Raw genomic sequence first — 12162 nt, forward strand, 5'->3', positions numbered from 1 at the left:
AGATAGACTAGAACATTGAGGGTAGCATGAGTCAATAATCAGTAACTATAAACATTAAGATTTAGCCTTGATCCACAGCGACACCAGCAAGGGTAAAAAAGATAACCAAGGGATAACTTAGATCCTGAGAGGTTAACTACAATTGTCGAACAACTAGTTATGATTAAGAACATTAACGTGTGTATAAGAAAATAATGGAGTACCGATAAATAGGGATACAGAGTATAGAAAGATGGAATCTTGATGGAGACAAAATTCTTCAGTGTAGCGATATCAAAGAAAGTACAATGGATCATAAAGCGATAAGTTATCGAAATGTATAACAATATTAAGTTTATATTAAGCTACATGCGAGTTTCTTCAGTTTCATAAAGATGTTAAAACTCACCAAAATTATCGGCCTCCTGAGAACCAGGTTTAAAGTAAAGATCCCTGCTCCATTCTACCATACATTTAAGAATAAGAAGAGACATTCCAGACCTTTGATACAAATACTGCGTTCTTGAACCTGGAAAATCATATAAAACAAGATGACATTGATACTATTCATATAAAACGTGATAAAAGATGTATTATAATCAACATTGTCAGCACAAAAAATTAGAGACATGTTCTACTCCTTTTCATGTTGATAGACTATGTCCCAGTTTTTTTCATAATAGACTACGTTCCAGTCCTTTTCGAGTGGCATAGATATGAACAAGAAAATGTAGAGAACTAAACAGTTTGAAACATATTCATCAACTTACTGGTGTAGCTCCTAATTCAATAGAGCTTGACATCCTTGGGCAACTTTAGACCAATCATTGATCAATCTTTGAAAGATATTCGACAAAGCGAATTCACAGTCGTAATTTAAATATATATCAACGACAGTCTGTGCTTCTGCAATAAAGGACGAATGGACATTAATGGATAATATGAATGGATATTAATGGATGACAGGAAGATAAAATAAAAATTTAATTGTTGGTATATTGATAATTAGTAAGGAAAGGTCACACCTCACCTCTTACACCCACGAAAAATTTAAACAAGAGGATTGTAAAGACTGAATATAGGATGGGATTTGGAAATAAAAGATGCTTAATTGTTGTACAGGGTTAAGCAAACGGAAGTGATATTGGTAGAACTGGAGACAATGTTAGTGCAAGCTTTACACGAAGTTGACAGTTTGCACCAGCTAGAGAGTTCTCACTTACGTCTCAAGGTTTACATAAGCGAGTACAAACACAAAAACATCTTTTAGTTCTTTTTAAATAATAGTAATGCGAAACAGACAACTTCAAGAAAGTTTAAAATTTTTCTCTAACATGTATTCATGATTCATTTGCAAATTATCTTTGATTGATATAATTCATGTAGCTCAGATACGCACGTTTGTACAGGCTAATGCAAACACAGTTTAAGTTGTTTTTCTCTGTTTTAAGTTTTATTAAGTAAATAGTGATGTCGGATGAATAGCTTTAGAACATTGTTTTGATGTCGATAAACATTCACGGTGTACATTAAAAACACAATTGATTTTATTAAACTTTCTGATAATCAGTGAAAGACTCTCAATGAAAACAATAGGTTTCCAAAGAAATAAATGATCATAAAGTTCTGAAATTTTCATAGCGTGACTAAACTTGAGGGACAATCGCTTTTAGAAAATTGATCGATGGTATTTCAAATATTAGTTGTTTTATAAATACCTTGGTAGAAGCGTTCAAACTTTAGAGGTACTTGTCTTCTTTGGCACAAGAGAAAACTTCAAGCAAAGTACTAATGATTAAATATGGTTTATTGCATTGAAACAAAAGGAAAAGTTTCTCCATCAAATAAAAATGCAAATAACAAACTAGAAACAGGAAACATTGAGTAATCGTACTTCATTTAAGAAAGATATAATATCTTTTAACAAAGGCTCCTTTGATGAGGTTAGGCTTCTCTGCACTAGGTTAAATTAATTTCTCATTTGGCATTTTCCGTTTTTTTGTTAAGTACTTTCAGTAATATATGTTAGTTAAGTTGCATGGGCTACAAACGTCGGTAACTTTGGTTAAAATGGTTGAACGAGAATACAGATTTTGTTCGAGTGGTCTCCTTTGATTTTGGTAAAACCTTTGATTCAGTTTGAAATAACGTCGCAGTTTAAAATTTTTTCTTTTCCAATTTGACTCCTGTTACTTGGTGTCTCTTGCTTTTTGTTGATCGCACAAGTTTTATGCTTCATGCAATTACTTAGCGAGATTTTTCTTTAGAAATTCAATGAACGCTTTTAAAATAGATTATTATGTTGTAATTTTTCTTTAGAAACTGAAATATTTTAGTATCCATTTAAAAAATAACGAGTGAAAGCCAACTATTTACTTGCAGCACTTGGCCTCTTACATTGAGAACAAAAATTGAAAGATTTAATCACAAAATCCTAGTTGAAACATGATTTTTTATTTATCTTCAAATTGTAAAATAGACCACCGTGATCCTTCATAATAGACCTTTTCAAGGTTATCGCAGCCATGTTGCAGGGGTGCAAAACATTGCGCCGAGCGCGGTCACGCATGGCGTCCATATAAATTACTAATAAATGCGCAAAATTACCCTTATACAATATACATATTGGCCATTTCTTTCAAAATATTTCTCAAACTCATCCATTTTAATAGTCAAACTATTATTTGCAATTTTTATCACGTGAGTCCAATTTTGTGATCAAAAAGCGGAAAGTTAAAGAAAACATTTGAACAACTTGACCGTCGTTTGAGCGATGTTCTTGGGTTCGCAAATGTGCGGATCTCATAAGCCAAGTCAAACGAACTAAACCCTAAACTACAGCCGAGTAGCCGTGAGCAGTCATAGCCAAAATGGTAAAATGCGCGTTGTGCAGTTGGATATTGCGATAATGATATAAGCTATCCCTATTACCAAGTTAAGAGGTCTCATGTAGAAAATTTAGTTTTCATAAGTGGCCCAAAGATCAAGCACTTGCTGAAATTTGGTGAAAACAATGCAAACAGCAGAGCGGATGACTTTAACCCGAAGCCTGGTGCACAAGGTACTTTCATTTGCTCAAATTATTTTGCCTTGATAAGAAGAACCCCAAATAAAAGGGAACGGATTATCCTTTGGTTTTATTACGCTATCAGAGTACGAGCAATCGAGGACCCCTTAAACGTAAAGGAGAAGAAACATGGACAACATCAAAGTGTCCTCATCAAGCTATGACACGAGGATTCTGATTCAAGTTTTGATGGAAGTCCAGCAAAATCTGAGGCATCTTTACTCCCTGTCCTATAAAACCTGGATCAAGTTTTTCATTCTCCTCTTTTGAATTTGCCTCTTTTTATCTTTATTTATTAGAAAAAACCATAAAAAAATGTTTCTTACTTTCACAAGACTTAGTCTAATGACCTTAGAATTTTCCTCCTGTTTTATGTAGATGCAACATTCAGAAAGGGGGAGGACAATTTAAGCATACGACCAAATCTGGTAAACAAACTTGGTCACGCTGCATGTGGGTGTCTAGGTATACGGACATGTACAGCTTTTGGAGTGCCCTAATAGGAAGGACAGCCACAAATTTGCCTTTTTGCTTGAACGTTTTGAATGTGATGTTTTTACTCGTGTATTAATTTCCAATTCGAATAGAAATTGTACAAAAATGTGTCGCTCGTGTCAAATGGTACAATATATTAATGAAGCGTTTACCAGCTTTCCAAAGCGCCGTCCTCAGCTTGCTGTTAAAATTGAAGCCTTTAGCAAACTTATACGAGTTCTCCAGCACTTCGCAAAACAAAAACAGTTGGTTAGATGTAAGATGTGGAAACATTCCGTCGTGTTTTCGTTTACCGGTTCGTCGAGGAGTGTTGAGACACTGAAATAAAAAACTAAGTCAATAATTATAATGAGACATGTACGATTATTGAAAGTAAACAACTCTGACTACAGTGTATCGTTGCTACTTATAACAATGTCAAGACATGAAATTGTATGAAAGTTCAGCTCTTGTTAAATAAACGTCAAAACCAAGATGCAAAACTCTCAAAGAGCGCATTTGATTGGATCATGGTTGACAATCACTCTCTGAAAAAACACGGTTGTAGCTACATATGGTATTTAAATGGCTATTTTTAAGTAAATAGTCCGACTCCAATTGTGTATATAATAGTGTAATCACCACGATAGCACTCCGGTGATCACATAGCTCAGTTCTATGATTTCTTTTGGTATTTCATGAAGGAAAGTAAAATTCGTAAAATTGCAATTTGTCTATTTTACATCAATCCCGGCGATTTTGTGAATCAGTTTGACCAATCAGGTGAAAGAGGATTTACTACATCATTGTAGGTGATTTAGAGAATCAGTTTGACCAACCAGGTGAAAGAGGATTTACTACACCATTGTAGGTGATTTAGAGAATCAGTTTGACCAACCAGGTAAAGGAGGTTTACTACAACATTGTAGGTGATTTAGAGAATCAGTTTGACCAATCAGGTAAAGAGGATTTACTAAAAATCAGTTCCAACAACAGTGATTTAAGAGGAATCAGTTTGACCAACCAGGTAAAGAGGATTTACTACAACATTGTAGGTGATTTAGAGAATCAGTTTGACCAATCAGGTGAAAGAGGATTTACTAAATCATTGTAGGTGATTTAAGAGAATCAGTTTGACCAACCAGGTAAAGAGGATTTACTAAATCATTGTAGGTGATTTAGAGAATCAGTTTGACCAATCAGGTGAAAGTTTACTACACCGTTGTGATTTAGAGAATCAGTTTGACCAATCAAGTGAAAGATGATTTATTACACCATTGTAGGTGATTTAGAGAATCAGTTTGACCAACCAGGTGAAAGAGGATTTACTAAATCATTGTAGGTGATTTAGAGAATCAGTTTGACCAATCAAGTGAAAGATGATTTATTACACCATTGTAGGTGATTTAGAGAATCAATTTGACCAATCAAGTGAAAGATGATTTATTACACCATTGTAGGTGATTTAGAGAATCAGTTTGACCAATCAGGTGAAAGAGGATCTTACAAGCCTGCATACAACACATAACGAACTTTAAAATTCAACCCAAGGAAATCGTTTATTCTATAAAGTCTCTTGAGGATAGTTATTGAAATTTTTACGTGTCTAAAGAAAAGGTACCAAATGTGAACTCGATAAATAGGGAGGTTCATATACTCATGTTTTTTGTATTAACTTCCAGTGAAATCAATTGTTCTCTACAGATTAAGAGATGCATATATGACTTTGTGACCACCCCAGCCCTACAACCACAGAATAATAATTATAGAGAAGGGCCTCAAGTGTGCTGCGTCCTCATGGCCGCCATTATTCCAGCAAGATATATTTAGGGTTTCATTTGTTTCCAAACACTACAATTACATGACGTCATTACTTCGTAATGAAATTAAAAATATTTCAATATAAGAAATGACGTCGGTTCATTTTAGTGTTTGGAAAAATGAAAAAACCAAACTTCTGGAATAATGCCAGTCGATATGCGCGGCACAATATGCTTGAGGATAAAAACATCAATGGTTCCGACACAAGTGACTTTTCTGTATATTACATATTCTGTACTTCAGCTAAGAACTTTGTTATGCCACCAAGGGGAACTCTGGTATAACAACATTACGACAATTTATCTCAGTATTACCTACAATGACCGCAATTATAACTGACCTGTAATTCAGCCATAGTATCTTCATCTTCTCGCTTGCTGGTGCTTGGGAAAGAACGACATTGTCGATCATTTGGATAAGTTCCAATTGAACGACACACTTAATGATCAATGAATTGAACAGCATCCTCTCCGTCTGCACAACTAAAATAATGAGATGATTTTACGACGTTAAAGTAGATACATGAAAAATTTAAAATGACACTCGGGTGTTTGTTGAACATTTCCGTATTCACGCACAGACGATTTTTCATTTGTCGGTAAAAATCGAACTTTGAATATGTCAAACAAAGGGCTAATTTATCTTATTAGAGGTCTTCTAAAATAAAATAAAATAAGCAACGAATGCCAAAAAATAAAGCAAAAACGAGTTCCTTAAGTTAGTGCCATTTTTTATGAAAAATAAGTGTTAAAAGGAGAAGTAGTAATAATTACAAATTAGTAACATTATTAGTTCTATTAGCAACAATTAACAACATTATTGTTTCAAACATTGCAAAAAATGTAAATTTTTAGAACATAAGCAGTTTCAGGAAATGTTACATGACGTCGCTGTTTACTTCAGATTGAGTTTTTCAAACGCATATATCAATTATACGTTTTTCTACTTTCCAATAAACCAAAATAAATAAATAAATAAATAAAATAAAAGTAAATTAAACAAATTAAATAAATTAAACACGTAAATGGCAGCAGGCTGTGACAACAAATTATTAATCTCGATTTCTAACACATAGTTACCTGGTTCGTGTTCTTCGACAGGTTCAAATCGTAAACTAGGCGTACTATGTAAACTGATGCTGTCTTGTTCTTTTGTTTCTTCAACTGTTTCTTGAGGCATTTCCTCCTCTGTTTCATTCAAACCTTTTGACGATTGCTGACCATCTTGTTCGTCCTCGTCTAAAAATAATACGGAAAATTTTCACTTGTTACTCAAAGAATACAAGCTGTTTGTCCATACGAGTTAAAGATTCACACGAGCTATATTGTAATATGCGAACATTTGCTTCATATGAGCTTTTGGTTCAAATGAGCTTTTTTAATATGCGAGCTTTAGCTTACCATGAAATATTTTCCAATCCTACAATCATGGAGACAATTGAAGCAACATTTTCCTTTAAAAGAATTCAAAAACTTTTTATTTACCTTCCAGATATTTGGGCACGATATCATCCTCCAGGTCAACAGGTAACATTATCTACAATATACGTCAATTTTAAAGGTAATAAATACATAAAACAAACAGAATAGTTATGAAAATTTGTCTGAAATTTTACAGTGAAATTTTAAAGAAACGATTCAATACTTATTATCAGATAAATTTTCTAAACAATTTCACAAAATTCTGATTTAATAACTACGCAAAACATTTAAAATTAAAACAACCAACTTGCCATAATTTGAGAATTACAACCAGAATGACGTGTGTGAGCTTCGCAAACATTTGTAATTTTAACCTTGAAGTTTTGGCTCTTTTCAATCCCTTGAAATCATCAGGGCTAGCTCGCTATCCGGGCCAGCTCGCCTCCGTATAATCAGGCCCTAAGTGTAACTTATCTTGAGTGGTGATGACGGAGGAGTGACATCAGGTGTGGGTGGACTCCACCATTTCAATAGTTCGTGAGGTACGGTTGATTCAAATATCGTTTTACACATTGATATGTCTTTTCCCAGATCTTCGGAGAACGTGTTGCCAATGGATATGACGAGATTTTCCAAACAATTGGTACCAGACCTCGCTAACTGCTCGTTATCTAAAGACATGTATTGAATGAACGAGCAAAGCAGGACATCACCAATTAACGAGCAAAGCAGGACATATTGAATGAACGAGAAAGGCAGGACATGTATTGAATGAACGAACAAACAGGACATCACGGTGATTGGTTCTGACACAACGAACCAATCACCAAGGCATATGCCAAGCACAAACACGTTGCGTAATTTCAAGCTTACCTTGTTTGACACACCACTCTAGATGGCCATACATATCATCAAGAAAAATTTCAGCAAGAATATCAAAATACTGAGTAAAAACATCGATGATAGCAGATTGAGCGTTACAAGTTGTTGTCATCCATTCTGATTTCTATAAAGAAACATCACAAATTTCAAAACAACCTCAGCTGATGTCTCATTTTATAACGAGGAAATACAACACCTTATACACGGACTTTATTCTATGTAAAGGAAACGACCTTCCGTAGTTTAAAACTACTCCCTCCGGTTTTAAAGGCAAAAGCATTCTTTACAGGTGGGTAACTTTCACAAACGAGTGTTTCAAAACTTCCATACTGGTACAAATCGTTTACACAAAATGAAATCGGTGTGTGAATAGGGAATGCAAGAGGATAAGAATGGATAGAGAATGAAGTAGAGACTCTAGAATGAAAGTGGATAAAGGTGAATAAGAAATAGAGGAAGATATGAGGGGATCATTGAACTAAAATACATGGAACGCTACATGAAGCAAATAATTGAAGCCAAATCTTACATCCAGACACACGTGTTTAGTGTTTTGAGTTCTCTCGCGCAGTGAAAATTGATTGAACTACACCCGCGTGTCTGGGTGTAAAATTTGGCTTCAAAAAATTACTACGGTTTTCTATTACAGGTAGCGTTCCATGTATTTTAGTTCAATGGAGTGGATACACAATTGAAATGGATGAGTGATTGAGGAATGAAGGTGGATAGACATGAACACATGAAATGAATATTATTCCATGTGGAACTGGATAGTCGTGTATGTAAGTTGACTTTTTGCGATATAATGTGTGTTTATGGCAATCATAGACAATAAGACCAAAATAACGACATATTATAAATTACGCGTTTTGAAACGTGGTCATTTCAGGAGAATAATGGACCGGAAAAATGTTTCTCAGCGAATCAAAGCGCGCCATTTAGCCGGAAGTGACGCTTGCCATATAATAAGAGCAAAATAATGACAGTTTTCTAACCTCCTGCCAATCTATCTGTCTGTCTGGTAGTTTCATGTTGTCGAAAATTCGAAACAAGACTTTAAACACATCACGCCACCAATGTTGGAGAAACGTGTTCCCGTATGTTTTCATGATTTCAAACATCACGGTTAGGCCTCTAGTTGATGGATGGAAAATAGCTCACATTCAAATTATACAATGCATACTAATCTATACAGTACAAACAACTCAATATTTCCACCATACCTTGTTCTGACATCTAGTTTACATCGGTTGATGATACACGAAAGTTCAAAGGACTGGAAACCAGCCTTTCACACAGATTCTGTCCTGCTCTGATATCCCAGCATTCTCTACTCCGTAGTCTTTAAATATCTGTTTATATAAGAAAAGAAAACAGACGCCATTGAAAAATGCTACACGAAAAAGCGATTGAAATAGATAATTAGGATTTGATTTGATCCAAAGTGGTTAGCTTTGATGTGATGCAAAATTTCAAATAAATTTCAAAGGTGAAAAGAAAGTAGATTTGCAATTGTCGTACTACAGGATTTTCGGAAAGAAATTTGGCGCAATTTCGTATCAGTCTTATTGCTTCCATACTCGTGTCCGGGAAACTTGCGTTGCATGCGAATTCGAGACACTTGACGGCATCTTGGAAAGAGTCGATGGTCGCGGAGAAATATTTCTCAAAATCGTGGCTGAAAGAGAATGGGGATGTGAAATTTATACACTGATAATCTTGTGGGATAAATGAATCTGTCAAAGCTTTGATTTACAAGTGACGTTGAAACAGTAGAGAAACAGGGCTAGAAAAGTTTAAAAACTTTGCCTTTTGACACGTAATTTGCATCAACTAAAACTGTTTCATACATTTATTTCATTTCTCCATTAACTCTCGTTTAATTATCATTCATGAATCATGAGAAGATAATCCATCGACTTTATGGTAAATAAAAGTTTACCTTGAAAACTTATACGAATATGGCTGAATTACCATGGAAAAGAACGAACACATAAAATTCTTGTTGCAAAATAAACGAAGTTCTCCGTCACATCCGAGAAACACATTTACTTAAGCGATATTCAAATTCAATTTGAATTTAATTCAATATTTTACAGATGTCTAAGTCGTTCATGCTTGGAAACGGATTCACCATCATTTCTTCAAACATATGCAATCATTTTTATTTTAAAATTTTAAAATTTGCACCGATACAAGAACCTCACCCAAGAGAACAACAGACAGGTCGGCGGTAAGATTAGAAGAAAAATCTCCTTCCTTAAACTACAAACCTGTTGTTTGAAAAGCGAGTTCCACGATTCCTTCATCATGATCGGACGCAGCCAAATGAAAAACGGAGAAATTTTTCCAACCAGATTTGATGTTTGCGGCTTGCGAATGAACCATTTGTGTGACACATCGTACGACCATATCTCGAATTGTGGAAGAACTAAAATGTGAAAAATCCAGTTGTTGATTCAAGCAAATCGTAGACTGAAATTGCAGTCCTTGTTGCCAAGTTCATAAAGATATTGAAGAAAGAATTTTAATCAAATCCTTCCAATTATAAGAGACAAGACAGAGCGATTGATCGAAAGACGTCCTTTGTAAAATTCGTCGTAAAATTATAACTTGGAAAAGAATCTACAAAGTCTGCCACAAATTTTGTTTATTTGAGAGATTTTCAAGCTGCAAGAAAATTTACATTTTCTGACAGAATTGACTCCTGCATAAACTTACCTGTTTTCTTCATTATGTGTTCGAAGGGTCGGAGAAAATCCTTTTGAAATCGGAAATTTGGCAATTCCCCTTTCCAAGAACTTCATGGATAATTGTCGCAAAGAAGAACGCCTTCTTTATTAGAGTTACAACCATTAAAATGACACATGAATTATCTAAGATGGAGAAATACTATAGTTGGTAGAACATTGGAGATGAAGGCATTGATTATATTGTTTTATACTTGAGATATGAAAAACTAGAACTGTGTTTTAAAATATCATCATAGTTCACAATTGATCTGATAGTGTAGTTCATAGAACATTGAAGACAATGATTATCTTGTTACTATACCTGAGTACATCATAACAACGTGATGTTATTAACCATAATATCAAGATACAGTCTTAGTCGTTAATAATTGCTAACCTTGTTATAATGATCTCCCAACACAGCCATATTCGTGACCATTGCACGAATACGAACAATATTGTAATAAGCAATCTCTACGATCTTCTGCAGACTAAACATACGTATCATTGTAGGATTGGAAAGCTGAACTTCCGAGACTTGACGTAAACCTTCCACGAAATCGACTTAGGAGAAAAACGAAAACATTTTGAGATTTGGATACAGGAGATAACGATACTTGGGATTTGAGAACTGGGGATTTGCATACTGGGGATTTGGGACACTGGGGATTTGGGATACTTGGGATTTGGATACTTGGGTTTTGGTATTTGGAACAGGAATTTGGATACTAGAAATTTGGGTACTTGGGATAAACAATGGTCAGTGAATTATGGTCAAGTTAGATGTATAAAAATCTTATGTAAGATGCATTTTAATGTATACATGCAAACCTACCGATAGCATCACCATCCAGTTTCACTGATCCCGTGAAAACTCTAAACGTAATAAAACACAATGAAGAAGTTGAGATGAAGATATTCTGCTGAGAGAACATAACGCAAAGACAGTGCAGGAGTTCTTTAAATTTTATTTTCATGTTTATATTCAAGGTTCTCTGGTTCATTAAGCCTGAAGATGACTACCGCTAAGGATGTCAAAACGTCAGTCAACAATAACAATAACAGTCCTTCTCAGGACTCTGCTAACACGGATAATGAACATGTCTACATAGAGAATCATCCATCAACATTTCTTGCTGTTACAAGCCCAACTCTACCTTGAAGACAAGATTTCTGGCGGGGGAAGGGAAGAAGCAAGAACGCTGGATGGGAGGGTGAATATTTAGTTTTGCTTGACTGATTTGGTTTAAAAGCTATTTTAATTTGAAAAGAAATTAGTTGGTCACAGAATGACCATATATATGAATATTCACCTCTCCCCTGCATTAAAGTTCTAGCTTCGCCCTGGGGTGGGAGATAGGTCACAAAAGACAATCCCCATAGCTATCATTAAAGTAAACGTTACCAGTCAACTGCAACGACAACACTTTGTGCAGCAGTCTCCCAAATGGCTTCCTGTGAGCCAGCCGCTTTTCGAGTCAGCGGCAACAGGCATCCGACCTTCATAGAAATACAAACAAAGAAAAGCACCCAACGTTAGTATTTGACATTTACGAGCGTCACAACAATGTTATAAGCAACCTGAGGTTATATCATAAGGTGTCTTGTTGTTTGCGATGAATGCTGTGGGTGAATTAACACCGCTGGACGCCGTGTGAAGGTATCGCGTTTTCACACCAGTACCGATAAGTTGAGCCAATTCAAGTTGGAAATGCATTTTATCTAGAATGAAAACAATGACTTTAGGGAAAAGTAAAAATATGCGCCGAGCGGAACGAGCATTTGA

At 35.1% G+C, this 12162-nt stretch overlaps 2 long non-coding RNA genes and 1 pseudogene across 2 annotated transcripts; all 3 read right to left on the reverse strand.

The window, feature by feature from the left end:
- Positions 1-212: 212 nt before the first annotated feature.
- Positions 213-1796, reverse strand: LOC124446904. Its single transcript, XR_006948554.1, has 4 exons — positions 1698-1796; positions 750-885; positions 389-508; positions 213-257 (listed from the first exon to the last, which is right to left on the reverse strand). It is a non-coding gene; the product is annotated as an uncharacterized LOC124446904 (long non-coding RNA).
- Positions 1797-3585: 1789 nt separating this feature from the next.
- Positions 3586-5735, reverse strand: LOC124446890. Its single transcript, XR_006948552.1, has 2 exons — positions 5682-5735; positions 3586-3859 (listed from the first exon to the last, which is right to left on the reverse strand). It is a non-coding gene; the product is annotated as an uncharacterized LOC124446890 (long non-coding RNA).
- A 755-nt stretch (positions 5736-6490) lies between these two features.
- Positions 6491-11840, reverse strand: LOC124446851 (annotated as a pseudogene).
- Between the last annotated feature and the right edge of the window lie 322 nt (positions 11841-12162).

This window comes from Xenia sp. Carnegie-2017, unplaced genomic scaffold (genome assembly GCF_021976095.1).
Source record: "Xenia sp. Carnegie-2017 unplaced genomic scaffold, XeniaSp_v1 HiC_scaffold_127, whole genome shotgun sequence".
Taxonomy (NCBI): domain Eukaryota; kingdom Metazoa; phylum Cnidaria; class Anthozoa; order Malacalcyonacea; family Xeniidae; genus Xenia; species Xenia sp. Carnegie-2017.